The sequence below is a fragment of the Macaca nemestrina genome, chromosome 4, assembly GCF_043159975.1.
Source record: "Macaca nemestrina isolate mMacNem1 chromosome 4, mMacNem.hap1, whole genome shotgun sequence".
NCBI lineage: Eukaryota > Metazoa > Chordata > Mammalia > Primates > Cercopithecidae > Macaca > Macaca nemestrina.
The window spans coordinates 88,924,881-88,946,383 of record NC_092128.1 but is presented as its reverse complement, the minus strand read 5'-3'; the positions used below and the strand labels follow the sequence as shown (position 1 = coordinate 88,946,383).

General features: G+C 36.5%; 1 protein-coding gene and 1 pseudogene across 9 annotated transcripts in view; one reads left to right on the top strand and one right to left on the bottom strand.

Annotated features, from left to right (window-relative positions):
* Positions 1–21,503, bottom strand: part of LOC105475646 (histone deacetylase 9) — a 919,991-nt gene that overhangs the window by 808,824 nt on the left and 89,664 nt on the right. The window lies entirely within an intron of this gene.
* On the top strand, positions 6,292–6,388 carry LOC112425574 (U6atac minor spliceosomal RNA; annotated as a pseudogene).

The window sequence follows — 21,503 nt, the reverse complement described above, 5'->3', positions numbered from 1 at the left end:
CTGAAGTCAGCCAAGAGCCAGAGCCATCTCACTTTAAGAAAGAAGAAAAAGCTGTTGATCTGCAATAAGTTTAGAAATTGCTGAGGAGGGAAAAAATTATAATAAGGAATTAAAATAGGGCATTGACCTCTGTGAAAGAGACCTCTGAGAAAAATAAGTGCTGGGCTAAAGGAAAAGTGGCTTCTCTTTGTATTATTTTTCAGATAGATATGTCCTTAGAAATATCATTAATAATATTGAACCCCCAACTGCTCGATGGTGTTAGTCTACTACCAAACCCCAATAAAGTCCCATATTAGCTTGCAGATGAATTACAGCTTTTAGGGTTTATCTGGAATCCAATGTGATACTATAGATTGGTTGGGCCAAACTCCTCAGAAAATGCCAAGAAACATTAGAGCCAGGCCAAAAAGTACTGAAACATTCCACTGACACAGAACCCACAAGTCAACATGAAGCTTTCACTAGAAGATACAGCCTTTGAGTGAAGTTTTCCAGGGATCCAGCCAAAACTCATAGAACATTGAAAAAACCTCTCAAATCTAAAATGGCTCCAAATGGAAGTTTATATGAGAGGGGAATTATGCATGGAAATTTATCATTCACAATCAGTGGATTCAACTACTGATCCAATTACATTAGAGGATTTTAATTCTTCCTGGAAATTCATTACAAATTACAGGTAACTGCAGTCTGAACAGAACTAAAATTTCTGTGTATTTTTAAACAAGTCAATTGTTTCAATGAGATAAGTACATTATTTCCAGCAGACAGATAATTGTTTTCTTGTTCAATTGCATTACGTTTGTGTATCCAGGTATAAAATGTTACAAATGGAAAATTACTAAGAAGCAAAGTAGTCATTAGTGTGACTTATAAATGGAACAAAGTTGTCACAGAAGTTTTACTCTTTGCTTTTTTATGTTTCTGAATATATACATCTTATTATTTTTTCTATTTCTCTGTTTTTTGTTTTAGAGACAGGGTCTCACTCTGTCACCCAAGCTGGAGGGCAGTGGTGTGATCATAGCTCACTGCAGCCTCAAATTCCTGGGCTTAAGCAATCCTCCCTCCCATCTCAGCCTCCTGAGTGGTAGGACTACAGATGTGCACACTAAGCAAGATCTTTTATTTTTTTTTAGATACATGACCTCACTATGTTGTCCAGGCTGGTCTTGAAACCATGGGCTCAAGCAGCCCTCCTGCCTCAGCCTTCCAAAGTGTTGGGACTTCAGCATGCCACCACACCCAACTAATTTTTTTATATCTGGTAAAGAGAGGTCGCACTATGTTTCCCAGGCTGCTTGCAAACTCCCAGCCTCAAGCAATCCTTCTACTATGGCCTACCAAAGGACTAGGATTATACGCATGAGCCACTACACCCACCCCATTTTAATCTCTTATCTATCAGATTGCAGGGCAAACAATAACAGCAGATCCCTGGGTTCATATAACCAGACGTTATATTATACAAATGGAACTAAGAAGTCAGCTGATCAACATGAATGGCTAAATGCCTGCTATATAAATATAAACAAAAATAAAATGAATCCAAGGATAAATTATTAAACTTCACAAGAAATCCAGAAAGTGGGATCTGTGGAAAATAAAAATAAATAATTTTAAATTATATCTACTGTAAATCAACAATACTTCTAGCTTTACTCTGTAGACAGAAGAATTGTATCTGAAAAGCCTATGTGTGATTTTTGCTGTGACACTCTTCCCCAAGAAAATTCTTAACTGTTAGTTGTCCTCAATAAAGAAGCTCTAAAGCAAATTAAAAACAACAACAACAACAAAAAAAAAAAAAGAAAAAAGAAAAAAACCTTAAATGGTAAAAAGCAAAATCAGCACTGTGGTAGTTCAAGGCAGAAGATTGTTTCCTGATGGAAATTTTACACTGTAGGTGATAAATGACAAAGAATGGTCATGGAGAGTACCCATGCATACCAGAAAATGAGAAGACAATTATAATGTTAACTAATATCTAAAACAATGCATGACCCTGGGCGCATAATAAGTTCTATTTGATTAAAAAAAAAATATGTTGGTTGTTAGTGCTAGTAGTTTAATGCCTTTGAATTAAAGTTTATGACATCTATTCCTGTTTGATAGTTTCTATGTCAAATACATTATATCAACACACATGCACGTTTTTAAAATAGAGTTCATATTTTCTCCAAACTACTTTTGGAAATTCACCATATTTCAAATTGTACAATTAGGAAAAAAGTTAACCATCTATAATTTAACCATCACATATTGATCAAATACCCAAAACTGACATTGGATATAACGCAGAAGATTGTGCTATTAAAAACAGAAAGTATTCTTCCATAAATTAAAAATGGATATTGTGAGGTTGTATGATATTAACACATCTAGAAACATACGAGGAGATGCAAGACAATTTCGAATAAAGTATGGAAAACACAGGACCATTTGAGCCACTGATTCTTCCCTAAATTACATAATCAACTCTACAAGAAGATTTTAGAGTTGGAATATTTGTAATAGAATAAAATTTCCATAAGAACCAAAATTTCTTTATGGTGTTGATATTTAAAGAAAAATGCTGCTTATATTTTTTTCATTTTTACAGTTATATTAATTTAATGCTATATAAAGTAGGGTTAGGTCCTCTATAAGAGATTTTCTTTTAAAAATCACACCTTTAATATTTTGCAAAGAAAATTTTTAGCCCAAAGCTGCTTCTAGACAAGATTATGTGTTTTGATTTATTTAATATATTACAATACTTTGATATTAAATTAATAAAACATCCAAAAAAGGGGTATAAAAGATGATTTGCTATAATGTTTATTTTCTGAAGTTACTCAAGGCAATTTTTGCAGCTCAGAACAATTTTCAGCCTATAGATATTTTTCTCCGTAACTTTTGAGTTGTAAGGAATCCTAGAAATTCTTAATCCAATCTCCTCATTTTTTGAAAAAGGAAGTCAAAATCCTAGGAACTAAAATGTCAAACCTCAGTCTCTATATCTAAGTGCAAAATCAAGATTATAGCAAATAAATCCTAACTCCTGGTTCAGTTTTCCTTTAAAAAGGCTTTGTCTCAAGTAGAACATGAAGAAAAAACAGAGATCTCAAATATCTGAAGTACAACATTTAAAGCTAGGGAAAGAGGACTGAGTAAATTGTTGGCCTCATAGAACTTACATTCTGGTGCAGGAGGTTGACAAATCAATGTCAAGAGAGCTCTGTCACCAAATGATATTTTTACACACTGGCTCGTCTTTCTCCTCTAGCCCCACAATTTCCACCTGAAGAACCTCAGTCAAATCCTTGCCTATGCTTGTCTCTCTCATTCCTCTGTGAACTCTGTTCTGTCACGTAACTTCTTTTACCCTACTTGTAGATGATTCCCAGATGCAACATGCAGCCTCACCCACACAAGCTACCTCACTACAGCTGCTTACAGCAATTTCACTTGAATCTCTAATATCACTTCAGAGTCAACAGAATCAAAAGCAAATATATTTTCCTTCAAAATCGACTGCCCTTTTCAATTTCTCCATTCCTATTCCTAAGTAATTGTTAATTCCTTTCTCACCTCCTGTGGCTCCCATATCTAGTCAGTCTCCACATACTACGTGTATTAGTCAGGGTTCTCCAGAGAGAGAGAGAGAGAAAGGGAGACTGATTATAAGGAATTGGCTCACATGATTAAGGGGTCTGACAAGTCCAAAAGCTGCAGAGCTGATTTCCCAGTTTTGAGCCAGAAGCCAGAAGGCTACTGCAGAACCAGTAAGGGTCAATGTCTCAGTTTAAAGGCTGTCAGGCAAAAGAATTCTCCCTTACATAAGGGAGGTCAGCCTTTTGCTCTATTCAGGCCTTCAACTAACTGCATGAGGCCCATTCCCATTACAGGGGGCAATCCTTTGTACTCAGTCTACTGATTTAAATGTTAATCTCATCTAAAATCACCCTCACAGGATCATCCTAAGTAATGTTAGACCAAATATCTGGGCAACCTGTAGCCCAGTCCGGTTGACACAAGAAATTAACTATCACACTATGGTTTTACTTTTCAAAAGTTTCACACCCTTTTCTCCAGTCTCATTACTGACTTCTCAGTTCAGGTCCTTATGATGTAAAACAACTCAGCTCCACATCCCTACACCCTTTAGTTCAGGCATCACTGGGTATGCTGTGGACACATTTATTTTCGGAAATGTTTTTATCTCACCATCCCTGTTCTACTCCTTAACTTATAATGACACCTTGCTCTGAATAGATTCAATTCTTATTATTATTATATATTGCTTTTTATAATCCAGCACCATTTGGCCTACTGACCTTTTTCTTTCATCTCATAATTCAGAACTTCCATTATAACTTGCCAATAGCTTAAATATCTTGTTCAGCTACCAATGCCAATTTGCTCCTCAACATACTCCCTTCTCTGAAAGCATTGTACACTCTTCTTTGCCTACCCCATCCCAATCTCATCCATTTGCCCAGCTTCGTCTGAAACTTTACCTCCTTTTTGAACTTTCTCCATGCTCCAAACCATATATATCATTTAATTTCCTAATTTTCATGTGCACATAAACTAAACAAAATCACTCTTCCTCTACACTATTCTGTCTTGCACTCTAATTTATTAAGATTGTACATCCCTCTTTCTCGTGTCTCCAGTCTTACCCCACTGCCTCCAAATGTACACCTTCTATTTATCTTGGGCTGAAAAGTCTTGAATCTATATGTGCCAGGCACTGTGCAAGGCAATGGATATATAAAGAGGTATTACTCTCAAGAAACATGCAGTCTTATGTAAGAGATGGATAAATATTCAAATAATTATGGAGGAATGTGATGCATGCTAAAACAGTGGTAAACACAAAGCTTCAAAGGAATATAGAGAATATAACAGAGGGGGAAAATAGGTTATCCAGGTAAAATGATGTTGTAGAGGATAAATTAACAGGAGGAAAGCAGAAAAAGGCATTTCAAGTATTGAGAATAACCGATGCAAAGGAACAGGGATGATGATGAACATAATATACGTGTTCACACTATGATGAAACATTTACACACAATGGCAAACATATTGAGTATAAAGAATGAGAGCCCATATACAATATGGCTGCAAAAAAGAGGATTAAATTCATCAAAAAATGACAGGTGCAGAACCCCAGAAGCAAAAATGTCTGTAACAGTGAAAATGCTAAGTCCACGACTTGAGTAGGGCTGAGGAGAAGCAGGCCCGGCTGGAACATTGAGCCAAACCACTCCTGACCAAGGACAGTGGAACCCCCTAGAGTACAGGTGAAATTGTGTTTGTCCCTTATCACTGATCCTAAAGAACAAAAGATTTTTCAGAAATTGTTTGGCAACAAACCTCAACTCATCTGGCAGCAAAAACTGACCTACACAGATGTGAGGCTATTTAATGTTTTTATTTATCTCATTTAAGATTAAGATCTTTGAATTTAACTGCAGAAATATTATTTTTTTTATTATAGGGAATCATCCCAGACTCCATTAAAGGTGATAGGTAATATGGGGGTATATGGTCGTTTTGAAAACCTAATACATTTTTAATATCATACTAGCTTTTTAAAATCTGATAAATTCTTGATTCCAAAATGCACCTCAACTGGGGTTTTAGATAAAAATATGGGAACCTCAGGGTTTGAGGTTCCACAGAATTTGTCAGATATCCAAAGAGGTCTGTTGCCCAGAAAAAGTTTCAGAGTCTATGAGCGATCCATTTAGAATTGCTGTTTCAGATAGAAAATAAGTTTTCAGTGTCCCATACTTCCTATTATTGACAGCTTTTATGACCAGTGGCAAAGTTTATTTTATTTAAATAATATTAGTTAAAAACAAAAACTGGCAATCATGAACTCTTAAATCAACCTTCCTTCCTTATAATGCCAAGAACACCACACACACACACACACACACACACACACACACACACACACAAACTATAAAGCAAAATTCTCTTTGCCTCCTATAACCTTAATAGATAATTTCCTGGAATTGTCTATTCAAATAGAAAATTAATTTCCATGCACAGCTGGAAATATCACATTGGCAAGCAAGGAAAACATCAAACACTAGTAGATTAAATAACAAGTGGAAGAACTATAAAGACTAAACAAAACAGAATTTGCTCAATAAGATGGTCATATGAGAACAGCTGTTTGCCTGTTTATTTAATGTATGAATACATCTTTAAAATGAAGTTGCAATCATCATGGCAGCACTGGATCCAGAGAAATAATTAAGGGATTCGACCATTCAAGAAATGTTACTAGTGTTGTCGGAAAAAAGAGAAGTTTAGCATCTCCCTTGTTAAGAATGGATGGAAGAGGCCATCGGGCGTAGTTTCACAGCACTTACCATGTTTTTTTTCGGTTTGGGATAAGGGGAAATTTCTGGAGATGGACAGTGGTGAGGGTGGCAAATGGTGTGAATGTACTTAATGCCACTAAAGTGCACACTCAAAATGTGTTAAAATGGTAAAATTTAACCACAATGAAAATGATTAATTTCAATAAGATAGAAAAAAGGTCTTATATATCAATAACAAAATAGAACAGTCTAAAAGAAAAATAACTGAAGGACACAAACAGAAATTCCAAACAGGGGAAGAAAATGCTACAGAGATATGGAAAAATGTTCAAAACTACTAATAATCAAGAATGCAAGTAAAAATGACTACAAAATAGCATGTTTAACTATTATAATTAGCAAAGATTTAAAAGATTGTTTATAAAGTTAATAAAGAAGCAGTTTTTCTAGACCCACTAATAAGATTAGGCTGTGCTTATACATCTCCTTTCTTTGGCTTGGACCTACATCATGGGTGTCCCTTTCTGCAGTGACAGCCATCAAGAAAAATCAGGCTCAAGGTACCATTTGGGACTATTCCCTGATGCTGTAACTGCTTCAAGCAATAAGTTACATGGCCAATACTCAATTAAGAAGCAAAGTAAAAACAGAATAATATGCTTTGCACAAACACTTTAAAAACAAAAAAAAAGAGAGAAAACAGAACACCACCTACAGGAACTGCCAGGCAGAAAGGCAAACGAGAAGCATAACAAGGTGGGAAATACAAAACCTCACATGGTGAGGCAGCCCCCTTGGCCCTGCTGCCTCGATTCTCAGGTAGTCAGAGAAAAAAACACACACACACACATCAGCTCGTAGAGCAGAACTGACACTGTATAAATAGCAACAAGGAGAAAGTTCAATATAAATCAATGTGTTATGAAAGCAAATATAGAGAAAAATATTATAGGTGAACTTTATATTGCAGGACTTCCTAATGAGTGAAAGGTGGAGTTCAAGATATTAGGAACATTTCTAGATAAGGCATAACAGATTTCCAAAATAGCATATTGTGTTATAAAGCATGGCGCTACATCTCTTACATCTTTGGCAAATGAAACCCCCTTTTACCTCAGTAAATCTCCCTGTACACCACAAGCAAAGGGAGAGATCAATTTAATTGTATGACTAATTCATTTCCCATAAAGGAGGAAGTAAGTGGCTAGCAAAATACCTGATACAAAGTAGGAGCTCAATAAGGATTTGTTGAACTGAACAGAAACAAATGGTAGAAGCTAATGATTATTTGGTTGAATCTATTGATTAAATTTTTTATTGTTCCACCTTTTCACCTGACTTTACCTAAGATAACTGATCTCATCTCTACAGAGAGCTATAAATATTCTGTTCTTTTCCCCTTGGTATTACAAGCACCAACTACCCACCCAACATGGTGCTTAGAGACTCAAAGATTATCTCCCCAGAATCAGCATCTTTAATCCAATTTCTGGTCACAAAAATACAGGAATTTTTAAGCAAAGGTGAAAAATTGTAAAACATGCATAGGTAATTAAACAGATTCTAACAAGAGAGACCTGATGATAGATAAGCTGCCTCAAGGAGACCCACTCAAATAGAATGGGAATCAGCCTCTTTCAGTTTCCTCATCTGTAAAACGGGAGAAAAAGTCAATCAGTGGCTTTTAAGCTTTTTCAACAGCTACTCATATGAGAAATACATTTCATATTAAATGCAACGCACATATAGAAACGTGCTTATCTATATAAAACTCATGCAGTCTCATAAATTAACACTAAATTGTACAATGTGTGTGCAGTCTGGCATGTTGTATTGTAGCCTATTCTATTCCATTGTTGAATTGCAACCTACTAAATTGGTTTCATAAGCACTGGACTAGATGGTTTCTTTGCAGTTCATTAAAAGAAAACTCGTGATTTTACTTAGAAACAATCTAAAACTACCTGCCACCCCCGCATACTATTTCCTTAATGACATTTCCAAAGCAAATTCCTGAGTGAAATGATATAACCCCTACAACATCTTTACCTTCCCTTCTCCTCACAGTAAATACCCATGATCCTTTCCACTCCACTGTTTGGCCAGTGATTTTCCTAGGGTGCATGACTACTACCAAATCTAGCAACATAAGTGAACACAAGAGGTTTTGCAATAAAAGTTAAACATCTACCCAAGCAACTCCCTTTTATCCATAACAAAGTGCACTTGAATATTTACAAACCATTGAATAGCTAAGCAAAAGTCAGAATGATATTTTGCAGCAGCAGCAAGCCACATCAATGTTAATTTTAATTAAATGAAAGACACTACTAAGAAGTTGCATCATCCCTGCCAAATATAAAGGATTTGCTCCCTGAAATAAAATAAAAAAAAAATTAACTTTCTAAAATAGCATTTACTGTCACTTGTAGATTTTCCTAAATCGCCACATTCTACTGTGACAGCCCCCCCCCCCCCCCGCCAACCCCCCGCCCCGGTTCATCCTACCTCATTTCCAGGAATGGACAGGAATCCCTGGTGGAAAATGAGTTGACTTTTGAGTCAAGCAATACTGTACAATCACAACTGAGGTTTTTTTTTTCCAGCACATAGCTGGGGAAAGGCCTTGTTTACGTCTTCTCGTCATAGCTTAAAAAGCACCTATAACGTCTCCTCAAGGGCAGCAACACAATCTTGACAGTCTAACAGTATTTGTGCTTGTCAATGATTTCAAAATGCTTTACTGTAAATCTTTTCTCAGTTTTCAAGTTTACAGGGCAAGGAAGAAATTAATGGATTTGGATATTTTAATCATTATAGTTTACCAAATGTAAAGTTGCAAATTTATAAGTTTTAAAAACATTTCAATTCATAAGTATTAAAGAAATACAAATGTCAAAAAAATTAAATTCATTGTAATCTTGTAATCAAAGAATTCTGTGTAGTTTACAAACTTGGCAAGCCACATTTTTATTTTTAATTTCCGAACTACTAATTCTGGAGGAAAAACAAACACCATTAACTTCCTCTTCAGTCACTAGCTGTCTGTGCCTTGTGTGTTTATCGCTTCCTGCCACAAGGAAATACATTTGAAACAAAGAATGATATTCAAAGAGAGTTCTCTGGGTTTGTCTAAAATCATTCTGGCAGGAATTGAGAAACAGTGTAAAGAAACATGATTAAATTATGATACAGAGTGATAAGACTATGGAGAAAACCTTCACATTTTTGTCTTATTACATTATTTCATCTAGTGCTTACCAGGTATGCAAAGATTATTTAATGAATAAACTGAGTGTAGTCAAGTTAAGTAACTTTTCTTCACCCACACAGCTAATAAATGGCAATATATCTTCCCTTCCTTATGATTTTCTTTTTTTTTTTTTTTTTTTTTTTTTTTTTTTTTTTTTGAGACAGAGTCTGGCTCTGTTGCCCAGGCTGGAATGCAGTGGCCGGATCTCAGCTCACTGCAAGCTCCACCTCCCGGGTTTACGCCATTCTCCTGCCTCAGCCTCCCGAGTAGCTGGGACTACAGGCGCCCGCCACCTCGCCCGGCTAGTTTTTTGTATTTTTTAGTAGAGACGGGGTTTCACCGGGTTAGCCAGGATGGTCTCGATCTGCTGACCTCATGATCCGCCCGTCTCGGCCTCCCAAAGTGCTGGGATTACAGGCTTGAGCCACCGCGCCCGGCCTGATTTTCTTAATAACATTTTCTTTTGTATAGCTTACTTTATTATAAGAATACAGTGTATAAAACATACAACATTAAAGAATGTGTTCATCAGTGGTTTGTGTTATCAGTAAGGCTTCCAGTCAACAGTGGGGTATTAATGGTTAAGTTCTCAGGGAATCAAAAAGTTATACATGAATTTTCCACTGGGGGTGGGGATGGTACCCTTAACCCCTGTGTTGTTCAAAAGTCAACTATAGTTTGATGCCTGTAATTCTAAAAATATTATCACTTAATAATATTTAAGTATTTACTGGTGATAGGGAAGTAGACTTTTGACAGTGGGTGAAATCCATGAGATAAATAATATTCTGCATGTTTTACAAAGGTAGGAGTTTACAGAGGTAAAACATGCATAATATTTAAATATTTAAAAGGAATTTGGGACAAACAAATTTCTGAGAAGAAAAAAATCTGTAAATACATAGTGAGATGATACAAGTGATTTCAAAAACTGAGTAACTTTATTTAATAAGAGTGAAAATTGGGAAAATAAAAGAAAAAGAGAAAAGCACCAATCTTTATTTCAATACACTATTTAACAGCTATTTCAAAGATAGTGTAGAAAGTTTTATAGAAACTTTTTCCACTCCGACGTATTTTCTGGCCATTATTTTCCTCTTGCATCATAATCTTACAGTTAACGTCTTTTATCTTGCAATATTGGGGGGTCTTTTTATAAGCCAGGTTATAAGTACAATTTTTTGACTGATAATGGGTTTATCAGGATATAGCCCCATTGTAAGTTGAGAAACATCTGTATAATTTTTGGCGAAGGCAAGTCAGCTATGCATGTACATGTGTATCCCTATCCCTATGCATATATATTCAAATACACAAATATATATGCCCATAATCATTTATGTACACATATACACATATTTAATTATATACAATTATATATGTATATCTAGCTATGTATACAAGTCCAAAATTGGACAATTCATGTATGAGTTAAACAAGTTATTTATGGCCAGGCATGGTGGCTCATGCCTGTAATCCCAGCACTTTGGGAGGGTAAGATGGGTGGATCACCTGAGGTCAGGAGTTTGAGACCAACCTAGCCAACATGGTGAAACCCCATCTCTACTAAAAATACAAAAAATAATTTGCCAGGCTGTAATCCCAGCAGGCACCTGTAATCCCAGCTAGTCGGGAGGCTGAGGCAGAAGAATCACTTGAACCCGGGAGGCAGAGGTTGCAGTGAGCTGAGATCGTGCCACTGCACTCCAGCCTGGGCAACAAGAGCAAAACTCTGTCTCAAAAAAAACACACACACACACAAAGTTATTTTACAAGTTAAATCTTTTTATGTGTTTCATGTTGTGCTCACATAAAAATATCTCATGGTCTTAAAAATGTGAGAAAACCAATTATTTGGAAGATTCAATTTAATTAATGTGTCTTGGTTTTTTTGGCACTTGGTTTGCACCTCAGTAATGTATGAGAAAGGGTGACTTGGAGGTCTCAGATATGACAAAGTGTCATCATATCAGGTGACGCTGGTTGACTTCCTCAACACACAGTGCTCATGAGAGACCTAGGATGGTCACAGGCATGCACCTGTGTTCTGGGTCTCTGGGAGGAACACCAGTCTTACCATGCCCCACAAGGCTCTGTAAATCCTTGGGGATTCTGGCTCAGTATGGTCAAGTGGGGCCTGGGAACTCACATATTAATAAGCTCCAGGTGATTCTTTTTTTATTTCTTCTAATAAAAAATAAACAAAACAGGATACATGTACAGAACGTGCAGGATTGTTATATAGGTATATATATGCCATGGTGGTTTGCTGCACCTATTGACCCATCCTCTTAAGTTCCCTCCCCTCACCCCCCACCCCTCAACAGGGCCTGGAGTATGTTGTTCCCCTCTCTGTGTGATGTGTTCTCAATGTTCAACTTCTACTTACGAGTGAGAATATGCAGTATTTGGTTTTCTGTTGCTGTGTTAGTTTGCTGAGGATGATGGCTTCCAGCTTCATCCCTGTCCCTGCGAAGGACACGATCTCGTTCCTTTGTATGGATGCTATTCCATGGTGTATATGTACCACATTTTCTTTAGCCAGTCTGCCATTGATGGGCATTTGGGTTGGTTCCACGTCTTTGCTATTGTAAATAGTGCTGCAATAAACATATATGTGCATTTGTCTTTATAGCAGAATGATTTATATTCCTTTGGGCATATACCCAGTAATGGGATTGCTGGGTCAAATGGTATTTCTGGTTCCAGATCCTTGAAGAATCGCCATACTGTCTTCCACAATAGTTGAACTAATTTTCATCCCCACTAGTAGTGTAAAAGCATTCCTATTTCTCCATAGCCTCGCCAGCATCTATTGTTTCCTGACTTTTTAATAATCGCCTTTTTTTTTTTTTTTTCTTTTGAGACGGAGTCTCGCTCTGTCGCCCAGGCTGGAGTGCAGTGGCAGGATCTCAGCTCACTGCAAGCTCTGCCTCCCGGGTTTACGCCATTCTCCTGCCTCAGCCTCCCGAGTAGCTGGGACTACAGGTGCCCACCTTCAGGCCTGGCTAGTTTTTTTGTATTTTTTAGTAGAGACGGGGTTTCACCATGTTAGCCAGGCTGGTCTCGATCTCCTGACCTCATGATCCGCCTGTCTCGGCCTCCCAAAGTGCTGGGATTACAGGCTTGAGCCACCACGCCCGGCCAATAATCACCATTCTAACTGGCATGAGATTGTATCTAATTGTGGTTTTGTTTGCATTTCTCTGATGATCAGTGATGTTGAGATTTTTTCATATGTTCGCTGGTCACATAAATGTCTTCTTTTGAGAATGTCTGTTCATATCCTTTGCCCACTTTTTGATAGGGTTGTCTTTTTCTTGTAAATATACTTAAATTTCCTGTAAATTCTGAATATTAGACCTTTATCAGATGGGTAGATTGCAAAAATTTTCTCCCATTCTGTAGGTTGCCTGTTCACTCTGATGATAGTTTCTTTTGCTGTGCAGAAGCTCTTTAGTTTAAATAGATCACTTTTGTCAATTTTGGCTTCTGTTGCAATTGCTTTTGGTATTTTTGTCATGAAGTCTTTGCTCATGCCTATGTCCTGAATGGTATTGCCTAGGTTTTCTTTTAGGGTTTTTATAGTTTGGGGTTTTACATTTCAGCCCTTAATCCATCTTGAGTTAATTTTTGTATAAGGTGTAAGGAAGGGGTCCAGTTTCAATTTTCTGCATATGGCTAGCCAGTTTTCCCAACACCATTTATTAAACAGGAAATCCTTTCTCCATTGCTTGTTTTTGTCAGGTTTACCAAAGATCAGATGATTGTAGATGTGTGTGCTATTTCTGAGGACTCTGTTCTGCTCCATTGGTCTATATATCTGTTTTGGTATCAGTACCGTGCTGTTTTGGTTACTGTAGCCTTGTAGTATAGTTTGAATTCAAGTAGCATGATGCTTCCAGCTTTGTTATTTTTGCTTAGGATTGTCTTGGCTATACGGGGTCTTCTTTAATTCCATATGAAATTTAAAATAGGTTTTTCTATCTCTGTGAAGAATGTTAATGGTATTTTGATGGGAATACCATTGAATCTACAAATTACTTAAGCCCCAGGTGATTCTTATCAGACAAGCCTGGGAAACATGAATTTTGTGCACAGGAAGAAGCACACTGAAAAGAAGGCTGAAAATATGGTTTGCCCTATACCCTTGACAGTAGGAATGCCTTGTGATTACTGACAATTTCTGTAGGCCATGGCAAGCCATGGAAGATTTTCGAGAAGTGACATAACTAGATTTGTACTTTAGTAAGATTCACTAGGCAACACTGTATGGATTAGGCTGAATGGAGGGGAGAGGGAAAGTAGACAAGTTGTAAGTCTAGTACAAGAGTAGTAGCAAGAAGTAATAAGTGCTAAAGGTTGGCAACAAAAATGGAAGATAAAGTTCATTAACATTGAAACAGATATGATGTGGAGGGGAATAGAGTAAGAGTTTTAAAGATGGTGCCATGGTTTTAACCACAGGTGGCTAAGAAAATATCTGTGATGTTCATAGAAAGAAGAAAGTCAAAGGACTAGACTGAGTGAAGTATGAGTTAATGAAGTAACAAATAAACGGTCACAAGAAAAGCCACTTTTTAGAAAAGAAGATAGAATAGGATTTTAATCCCAGTTCTACTTTTCTCCTTGCTAGGATGTGCCAGACATGCCTCTTGAAGTCTCTGACCCTCAGTATCCTCATTTATAAGTAATGCCACCTATGTCACAGGATTGCTGTGAAGATTCAATGAGATTATATGTAACACTTTGTCCACATTAGGTACTTAATAGGCAATTTTGGTTTTGCCTGCCTTTATTTTCACTGACTTGTATTTCCAATGACCTAAACCCATTTCAGGGACATGGTAGGTACTCAATGTATATTTACTGAATAATAAGTTACTACTGCTATCATTCTATGAAGACTGAGAAAAGATCATGGAATTTGCCCATTAGGCAGTAACTGGTACACCTGGAAGTTGCTTAAATGCATAGGGATTTTGAACACTTGGGGTAAGTAAAAGTCAGTCCAAGTATACCAGAAGGGCATTCTAGTTCAAGTAGTTTTGTAGAGTAAACATTGTTTTACTTTTATGATGCATGTTAAAAAGATAAAGTCTTCCAATTAGAAAATAAAAATCTGCTTTTGTTAACATTAACAGTTTTCAAAACCTTCTTATGCTTTATTTAGAGTTTTTACAGTACATTATCTTATTTGATCATCTGTCCTTTGAAGTATGGAATTCAATTACCACATCACCATTTCTATTTTAAAGATGAGAAAACTGAGATTCAGAAAAGTTGAGTGACTTTCAGGGCATGAAGAGCAGAGCCAGGAATTTAATTAAAGTCTTCTGACCACAAATTTGCCTGGCTTCCCACTCCTGACACTCCTCAAGCCAATTCACGTTAATCCAAACAAGCTCTCTTCTGTTTTCCCCCCACCCGAAGTTTTCTCCAAGATTTGGAAGTGAAGAGTGGGGCAGAGTCTTATGGACTTTGGGAACTTTTTAGTGTAATGCTCCTCCTTAAAACCCAACCAGCACCAGAGAGCACCATCCTACCACAAGGCCGGTGCCAGCGGCGGATGCCAACGCCAGCAGTGCACCTGTTCCTTGTTAGCTTCAACAGAAAAATCTGTCGTTCAGTTGGGAAATTTCAAGACTGTCTTTCTGGAAAATGTCCCTGTAAAGAAGGTACAACCAGTCTTAACCAGTCAGCTAAAAAGAAAAATTTGTCTTGACAGAGGGTTAGCACTACCTTGTTACCACTGGCTATGGTGTTGGACTGCCTAAATTCAGATCCTGGCCCAGCTGATAATAAGAAACATAACTTTAGACATGTTAACCCAGCTAGGCAAGTCTCTAAGGCTTGGTTTTCCATCTTCAGAAAAGGATTTTAGAAAATAGTCCTTACTCCATAGTGTTTTCACTCTGATGAAATGAGATATCACATATAAAGAACTTAATACACTTAGAACCTGAAATACAATGAACACTCAATAAATGGTCACTGCAATTCAGCAATATGTGATATCCCAGTTTTACAGAAAAAGCAACACAGGCCCAGAATGATCAAGATACTTGCACAAAGTGACAAAATACCATTTTGCAAGACTAATCATGCTTTCCTTATGGAGAAAAAAACGCCCGAGATAATCACTGCATTTTTTCATTGATTGCAAGTGCCCCATTTATTCCATTGATTTTAAATCATTCATTTGGGAATTAATGTACAGTTTCAACTCATAAATTGGAACAATGTGGAGGTAGTGGAAAACAAGGCCCATAGCTGAGATTTAATAATCTTGAATATAAGATGTTAAGTGAGTTTAAATACAAAGGGGAAAAAAAGGGCTTTTTAAAAAGTATAGATTTATGTACTCTTACCTATGCTTGTAACAATATTTAAATGAGATTAATTTGTCCCTTTTCAAAATAGAACTAAAAGTTTAGTTTTCATAACTAATTAGACAATATTTCCTCTTTTAGAAAGGATATGTCATCTCCTAAATGATAAGGATTTTATATTTACTTTATCCTGTCCTTTGTGCTTTCCTGATGCTTGCTTTAGTAGCGGTTCTCGACTTTAGTTGCACATTATAATTACCTTGGAGGTTTAATGAATACTCATGCCTAAGCCTCATAAAAGTCAAATTAAGTCAATATCATTGAGGCGGTGGTCCTGGTTCAGATTTTTTGTTTTCATTTTTAGTTCTCCAGGTTATTTTAATGTATAGTCCAAATCGAGAATCAATGGCTTTCCTGATGTCTTTCAAATAACAAATGGCCTTTTTTTGCCCTGATTGCTGTCTGTAAATAAAGTTGTTTTACTTCTAACCATAAAAATCACTTGCTTTGAAAGCCAGTCTTGACCTTTAGTGCAAATTAGTTTGATTTCCCATGATTCTAATCAAACACTTTTGTGATATTGCTATTCTTCTAATGTTCCTAATAAAGTTGGGTGGGAAGAATTACGTAGGCAGACCACATTTTACATAGCAACTCAATTACAGTACTAGAAAAAAAAAAAAAAAACAGCACATGCAGGATACAGACTAAGGTAAGCTCTGCAGTATTTTTAAGAGATTAGGTATAAATTATAAATCTTAATAAAAACGTGACTGATACAATAGCACAAAAAAATACAGTACTATAACGTTAAAATATCTGACACAACTATATAGCTGTTATTCAATATCCTACACCTTTCAAATGAATATGCTGGATTCTGATTGTGAAACACCCCTATTTTGAAAATCTGAAATCCAAAATGTTCCAAAATCTGAAACTTTTTGAACACCAACATGATGCCGCATGTGGAAATTCCTCACCTGACCTCAGGTATACAAATTTTGTTTCATTTACAAAATTATTTAAAATATTGAATAAAATTACCTTCAGGCTATTTGCATATGGTAGGTATGAAACATAATTTCATGTTTAATTGGTGATAGACCATTTTAGCAATTTAGAACAGTCACCACACCAGTACGTTGTGTGTGTGTGTGTATGTATGTGTGTGTGTGTATATATATATATATCTTTTTTCTATTTGAATCATTTCATCTTTTTCATGAGGTTTCATGTGGTATATAGCTTTCAATAATGACTGTTTTAAGGACTCAGGAAGGACTAGGCAGCTGTCCAGGCTCTTCATGAGTCTATGCTTGGTATATCCTCCTATCAATTTTGTTTCTCCAATTCTAGTCCATACCACTGTTTATTAGATGGTTTATCATAGGTAATTTGACTTGGACAAGGAAGTTCATTCAAATTACATAATATAAATAATTTCCAAACTGGCTGATTTATCAGCATGAAAATCTGAGAGTGTTTTATTGGCATTCAATTATTTCTTGTTCTGCTTGAGTTAGCACTTTGTAAACTGTTAGTGTCTTCAATAGAGTTCTGGAAACTTTTACCCTTTCCAAATGATATGGTCCTAAAATCATCAGAAACTTTTATGCAAGAGTGATTTTCAGGGTTATTTTATTCCTTTTTATAAACTTCCTTGAAGACACCACACTTATAAGTCCATTTCCTTGTAAACAGCTTTCAGGAAAAATGTATGATAATTAAGCCATTAACTGTGGACAAGACTTAATATGGTCATGGTTAAAGATGAAATTTACAAGAAGGTCTGGTCATTTTTGTAGCCTGTAATAATTTAACATAAGAACCGTAATTATGACTGATAACATATACCACAACATATCAGAATTTAAGGAATCTCATGTAATTTGGGAATATATATTAATAATATATCCATTAAAATGTAACTCAGAGAAAATTTTACATAACTTCTTATATGACAATGATTTCCATGTAAGATAGTATATTAAAAAGCCCGATAATCACTTTTTTGATGCTGCAGTGGTCCTTTGTAGAATCCCAAGGTTAGTTTTAGGTGAAAAAATATTTAATTTTGAATTCGAAATTTGATTTAGGGAAGCCAGTCAAATATGTTAAAGGTTTAAAACACTTGACTAAAATAGGATCACAGGTCACTATTAAATAATAGTCATTTATTTAGCCAATGTTAAATTAAGTGTTACATATAAATATTTAATGTAAATAATGAAAATATTATAAAAAGCAAAAATCTTTATTCATCAATAGAGAAGAGATTCATTTGCCTAAACAAAAGACCGAATAAAGGCATCATGAGAAACAAAAAAAAAAAAAAATTAATTTCATGTTTAGACTTGGGTCTCATCCCCAAGAGAGCTCGCTATTTATTTATTTATTTATTTGAGATGGAGTTTCACTCTTGTTGCCCATGCTGAAGTGCAATGGAGTGATCTTGACTCACTGCAACCTCAGCCTCCCAGATTCAAGCAATTCTCCTGCCTCAGTCTCCTGAGTAGCTGGGATTACAGGCATGTGCCGCCACATCCAGCTAATTTTGTATTTTTAGTAGAGATGGGGTTTCTCCATGTTTGTCAGGCGAGTCTCGAATGTCCAACCTCAAGTGATGCGCCTGCCTCAGCCTCCCAAAGTGCTAGGATTATAGGCATAAGCCACTGCGCCTGGCCGATAGCTCATTATTTATATGCAAATATTCCAAAATTCAAATACAAACTCTAAAACACTTCTGGTCCCAAGCATATCAGATAAGGAATACTCAACCTGCAATGACAGGTAACAAAAAAATTTATAATTTATTTATTTTAAAGGCAATAGTTTTATTTTCCTGGATTATTTAATAGTGACTTTTTATGCATACTCATTGTGCGAATGGCAGAGTGAAAAAAGTTTTAGGGCACTCGAAGTGGAGGATAGGAGAAAGACACTCAGCAGCCCAGGACACTTTACCATTTATGTATTGTCACTTTAATATCTTAGTTTACACACTGTTTAAAATGGCCAGGTGTGATGGGAGGCCAAAGCAGGAGGATCTCTTGAGGCCAAGATTTTGAGATCAGCCTAGGCAACATAGCAAGACCCCCATCTCTACAGAAAAATTTAAAAATTAAACTAAAAAAAAACTGTTTAAAATGATAAAAATAGTGAACTTTTCTGCCAATCTTCTCATGCTAGGAAAACTTTCCAAAAGCAGCCATCTTCTGTGGGGGAAAAGATGGAATAAGGTGAAAAAAATGGAATCTAAGGAAGGAAGGTCCCCAACGATTTGAAACTGACTCAAGGTCACAAAAACAGGCAGCAAAAGTTGAGGAAATTCTTTAGATTTGTCTCCTTCTAGCCATCGTAATTAGTATGTATGTAGAATCTGAAGCACAGGTAGAAAAACTCAGGATTGAGGGATTGGTTCCTTTGCTTACTTAAATATTCAAGGACTTTTTTTTTTTTTTAAAAATGAACCACATGTTAAGTGACTGGCAGCCATAAACAGGTATAAGATACTGCCCTGAAAGCTTCAGTGACATTTAGTCTTGTCCCTCTACTCTCCTCTCTTTCTTCCATCTTTTAATTGATAAGGTGATGCTTGCTGATTTGATACTACATGAGTTTTTGACTGTGACCTCTCTTCTTATGATTCTTAAATTCCTATCTTTGAATTCAACTACTCTTCATCAACCTTAGTCTCAAGCCAGTCTCCTGACAACTAGCAGAACTGTGGTTAACAACACAAACTCTAGAATTAAGGCACCTGGATCCAAGTGCTAGATTTACTGTGAGACCTTGACAGAGCAAGATAACTAACCTCTCAAAGTCTCAATTTCCCTGACCGTAAAAGGGGTAAGAATAGTACCTACCCCAAGGCTCATGAAAATAATTCACTGACATAAAGAAAATGCAGTGAAAGCCTCTGGCTTGTGAGAAATATTGAACAAACGCTAGCTATCTTTTCCATCAATATCTCTCACTCCCACTAACTCTACTGTCATTCTTGAACTTCTAAATTACTTTTGTTACCTCCCACTGTGTTTGTCTGTTTTCCAGTCAGTCATCACATATTGGCTATTCTTTTGAAACACTTTAAAACATTCCTCTCCCTTTTTATTTCCCCCACAGAAGCCTGCTCCTAATACTTGTAGGACATAGAGCACGAGTACAAACGGAAGCCCAGAAATCATGTTTCTAAATTTTTTAAAAGTATAAATCAAACTATCACCTGTCAAATAAAATACAGGTGCCTTGAAAAAATATACCTTCACAATGACCTAGAAGACCAGATTTAAATTTAGAATTCTCAAGCTCTTCAAGTTTCCAGGCCAGAAAGTCTCAGCAAAAGGAGAGAGAATTGGTGCCTAGATCCTGGCTCCTGGGCCCTGCTGCCGGCCTGTGGATTCCCTTTCCTCCACCCTCCCCCAATCAATGCCTGTTGAAATTTTACACATCAATTAAGGACATTTCAAATGCTTCTGTATTCAAATTTCCCTTGAGCCAGATGTGATCTCATTTTCCTCTGAGTATCCAAATTATTTTGTTTCTATGTATCCTAATAAAACTTACAGCATTTTGACTTGCATTTGTACCAGTACCCTTGTATTTGGTTTTCCTATTCTTTAGACCACAGGTTCTCTCTGTTCAATGCTCTCAGCATCTAAGAATCCACTAATAAGATTTTTTTTAAAGGACCCCTGGGCTCCACCCAGAACCAAGCACAAGGTGGGGTCGGGGGACAGGTATGAGTAGTTTGTAAAGGGCTGCTATTGATGCTGATGTGCAGCCAGGGTTCATAAAAATTGTATAATTGTGGTAGAGGCCTAAACTGTTTTTTGTACTCAATATATTCATCTGAATTGAATTTAAGCTAATACGTGTTTTGCCCTCTGTAAAATACTTTCTGGTCCACAGGCTACACATAATCCTTACAGTTACTGAAATGATTTACAAGTACTAAGGCATGGTGGTGGCTTGTGCTCTAGAACTGTGCAAAAGGAGACATACAAAGAATTAATCCAATAGTCTAAATTGTCCCTTTTACCTTTATTTTAGCATTTATTCTGTACAGTAATCTCACCACAATATAATGCATTTACTAAAGGCATGATCAGTGGGCTATTCCTAATGCCTAGAACAGTGTCTGGCACATACTAGGCATGAAATAAAAGTTTGGTGAATGAACAAATGAATGAAATGAATAGCAATTACAAGCCAAGCCAGCATGACTTCAGAAATTATTTCAGATGTGTAGTAGCTGAATAATGACCTCTCAAAAGATACCCACATCCTTATCCCTAGAACTTGTGAATGTTACCTCTTAGGGCAAAAAAGGACTTCGCAGATGTGCTTAAAGGTTCTTAGACGGGGAGATTATCTGAGATTATCCAGGTGGTCCCAAAATACAATCACACATATGCATATAAGAGTGGAGGAGGAGGAGATATGATACACATGCAAAAGAAGGCAACGTGACCCCAAAGGCAAAGACTGGAGTGATACAGTCACAAACCAAAGAATGCCAGCAGCCACCAGATGCTAGAATAGAAAAGAAACAGATTGTCCCCTGGAGTCTTTGTGGGAGCAAGG